The sequence below is a fragment of the Helianthus annuus genome, chromosome 15 (assembly GCF_002127325.2).
Source record: "Helianthus annuus cultivar XRQ/B chromosome 15, HanXRQr2.0-SUNRISE, whole genome shotgun sequence".
Classification (NCBI taxonomy): Eukaryota; Viridiplantae; Streptophyta; class Magnoliopsida; order Asterales; family Asteraceae; genus Helianthus; species Helianthus annuus.
In genome coordinates, this window is record NC_035447.2 from 112,209,805 (window position 1) to 112,213,878 (window position 4,074).

General features: G+C 30.5%; 1 long non-coding RNA gene across 3 annotated transcripts; it reads right to left on the minus strand.

Moving 5' to 3' along the window:
• Positions 1-745: 745 nt before the first annotated feature.
• On the minus strand, positions 746-2,691 carry LOC110910149. 3 transcript variants are annotated; one of them, XR_002575900.2, is made up of 6 exons: positions 2,576-2,691; positions 2,255-2,309; positions 1,694-1,988; positions 1,321-1,429; positions 1,126-1,195; positions 746-955 (listed from the first exon to the last, which is right to left on the minus strand). It is a non-coding gene; the product is annotated as an uncharacterized LOC110910149 (long non-coding RNA). The 3 variants fall into 3 exon arrangements; XR_002575899.2 differs by having other exon boundaries at positions 746-967; XR_002575898.2 differs by having other exon boundaries at positions 746-1,195.
• Between the last annotated feature and the right edge of the window lie 1,383 nt (positions 2,692-4,074).

Below are 4,074 nucleotides of genomic sequence, written 5' to 3' on the forward strand. Positions count from 1 at the left end.
TACTACACATGTGTATTATTACACATGTGCACTACACAAATTTTTTTTTTTTTTTTTTTTTTGAAAAAAAGTTTTTTTTTATATATAAAAACTAGCGATTTTTATTAAAAAAATTGAAAAAAAAAAAAAAAAAAATTTTTGTGTGTTTTTTAGGCTTTTTTTAGTTAGTTTTCGAGTTTTCGCGTTAAAAGTGGTTTTCATTTGAACCATCCCCTATATATATATATATATATATATATAGGGTAAGGTTCATGAGAGAACCACCTTTATTGCGAGAAAAACCAATGTAAACACAACCTAAAATAGCTAAAAAAACCTAAAAAAAATCTAAAAAAACCTAATCCCCCCCCCTCCAAACTAAATGCTAAAAACTAAAACCCCAAAAAAACCTAAACCCCCCCCCCCCCAACCCAAGCTAAAATGCTAAAAACTAAACCCCCAAAAAACCTAAAAAAAAATAAAAAAAATAAAAAAAAAACACAAAATTTTTTTTTAATATTTTTTAAGTTAAAATCGCTACTTTTAGTAGCCAAAAAAAAATTTTGGCTACTAAAAGTAGCATTTTTTTATAAAAAAATATTAAAAAAAATTGTGTGTTTTTTAGGTATTTTTAGGTATTTTTGTTGTGTTCACATTGGTTCTCGCAGTTCTCGCAATAAAGGGTGGTTCCTAACGGATCCTTGCCCTATATATATATATACTAGGTTGGATACCCGTGTACTACACGGGTTGAACAATGTAAATATATAATACATAACTCTATAAACAATTTTTATAAATGAAAGGAAATATTACATTAAATATTACTAATAAATGTCTTTTATGAGATTAACATACAAACCTTAACTTCAATTTAGTAAGCGACCACAACTTAGCATACGAGAGTTTGATCTCTGTCCTTAAGCCCATTGCATATCAAATGAGCCCCATGATCAGGGTTCAAGTGTATCTACATCTGCATGTTCATCTGATAGTTCGTAACAGTGGTTAAAAAAATTGAGCCCCAAAAAAGAATGATTCTTTCCCAACAAACTCCTAAGTAATAAAACAAATGACAACAGAATGAAAATAATCAAGTGTGGCAGTGCACAAACAAACAAATTACACCACAAAAATATAACTTACTAAATTCTAAAAGTTGAGATAAATCGATCCTCCTAGAGCCATAAGATCCTTTTGGCTAGCAAACTATAACCTGCATATCATCAAATAATAAGCATTTCTTTTGTTTCGCACATAACTTCATATTTAAACATGTAGATAAAAAATACATAATGTAGAGTGACAATACGAGGGGCTATAGAAAGTAGTGTTTGATACCTTAGTTCGCCCATATGGGTTGGCTACAGCCTGCAGATTTGGGAAAATCTTCTATGCACATGACCTCATTTGGCCAACCGTAAACTATAGCCGACGATAAAAACACAATCTGAAATGTTTAAAAATTAAGAAAAATGTCAAATTAACAAAAACAATGCTTTTTGAATCCATGTGCTTACATAACTTCCAACAAGGTTAAAGTATTATTGTGATAATACTTCAATAACTTCTGAATAGCCTTTAATTTATAAAAATGTATAAGTGCATCAAACATGCATAACAATTTTAATTATTCCACATTCTCACTTCTTCAAAAGCCTCTTTATATCTATAAAAAACAAAATAAGATACAACAATGAGTATATAAGCTTACTTTGTGGAGGTAAAAAGCTTCTCTCATTGAGGCTTATCCCTAATGTCCATAAGCATAAAAAATGAATAAACAAACACTAGCTTTCACTCATTGATGGCATTGGACAATCTATACACCAGATCATCATCGGCACATAATGCGATGATCTTATCATCTTTCTCCCCCTCATGTTGTCAACGCCAATCAGATTTGACAGGTTTAGAGACCAGCATCTAGTACCATCACCCCTTATGAGTACACGATCATATCGAACATCACTAGCATAAAAACTTCTCACAAAAGCGTTCGGTATGACCTAATAAAGTTGATGATATAAAGTTTATAAAACATTATAAATATAATTAAACAATGAAGTTGAGATGTTATGAATAAAAAGTTGATGATAAAAGTTAATTATATCATTTCATTCTTATTGGCTCTACACGATCTTGGTAAGTTTTTTCTAGATTAGGTATTTATTATTTGATTTCTTTTACATGAAAAAGAAACATGTACTCTTCTTCAATATAAATGCTCATAAAGCAATAGGGTGTATAGATAAAAAAAAATCAAGTTATGCACCTTCAGTTGATCATGTGAGCCTGCATCACTTGGGAAAGTGTAGTTTGGATTATTCCTATAATTATAAACAAAGAATAACTTCAGTTATATCCTTTTTGAAGTTCAAGTGTTCCTACTTATCCATCTAAGGCTACACGGTATGGGGTCCGTCCCCGGAGCGTCGAGGACCGGTGCCGCCCAGCACACCATGCCGCCTGCTCCGTCCCCGTCTTCAACGTCGGTATCTTGACGTTTGAGACGGTCCACTATAGGACAAATTTTTGTGAGGAACGATGATTAAACATATTTAAAAAATAGAAGATTAAAAAAAATTATACTAACCAAATCTGCCATTGTTGAGCACAGTGAAGGTAGATAGAAGAAGAAGAGGCGATGGTGTGTATGTGATAGATGAATCTGATTAGGGTTTTTGGTGAATGGTTGGGCTTGTGTAACCCAATATCTTCTGGGCTTTTAAAATGGCCTTTCTTTATTCTAATTTTAAAATTCTAATGTCTTTTGACAATATTTGGTTTAAACTTTATTTTTACATCTTATTAATTTATTTTTTTTAAGTTTATGTTTTTTTTAAGTTTAATTTTTTTTAAGTTTATGTAATGTTTTTTAATATTAATGAAAATATTTTGTTACTTTATTTGTTAAATGTTAAAAAAAGTTGAAGATTAAAAAAAATAAAAAAAAACATAAAAGTGGTGGAGGACTATGACTAGGACCATCCTCCCATGCCCTCTAGTTTTGGAGGATGATCCATCCTTGGGAGGACTATGACGTGGCGCCTACGTGGCGGATCATCCTCCAAGGATGGACCATCACCATACCCACTAGCCTAAATTCATTATAGCATATTTATCCTTTCAAAATATTGTTCCATAGTAAATAAATAAAATTTTACTGATAATACTCTCTTTCACTAAATAAACAAATAAGAAACCAACATTATTACTCTACATATCAACAAATCAAAGTTCATAATATATATTTCCACCTCTATACAAGATTGATCAATTAAAAAGTTGATCCATACAAACCCACATCTTGAGATCATGAAAGAAGTCGTACAAAACAACAAATATATGTATTTCTATGTATGGAAATTTTGACATGACTATAGCCATTGAAAATTAATTTAAATACTAAAAGTTTCATCTAATAGCATCTAAATAATGAAAAATTAGAACATAAGTATCTACAAAGTACAAACTTCATATTAACAAAATAATACAACTTGAAAATATGAACTACAAAGTTAATAAAACAAATCAACTTCAAATAAAATTTGTCAAAGACTAAGAAGTCAAACCTCATAATCACATTTGCAAAGATTTAACTACTCATCAGTTCAGTCCATCTCTTCTGCACACAAGCATCACTTTTTCTCTTATTAATTGCTAATGATTCCTCTAGAAAACACGTTAATAGTTCAAATAAAAAACAAAAAGTACTAAAGTGGAAGTCAAAAATAAGTGAAAGAAGGAAATAGCTTACCAATGTTAATGTAATAAGTGAAAAAGGGCGTATATAATCGAATTGTCTCTAGAAGTGTTAAAAAGTAGCACTAAAATTTATCAAATTAAAGAATAAATTATAACCAGTAAATAAAAATTAATAAACTATGAAGGAAGATAATGAAATTGAAGAACCCTGATCACAATCCGAGATTGACTAGCAGGGGGAGAAAAGTCATGAAAACCCTTATTTTCTTACCGTTGAAATTCAGTCAATGTTTCACAATACATCTTCGTTTGCGAAAAATCACCAATCAAAGCTTTAGAGGTCAAATATAATATGTCGACAAATCTTCTCTTGACTGCAAAGAGCCC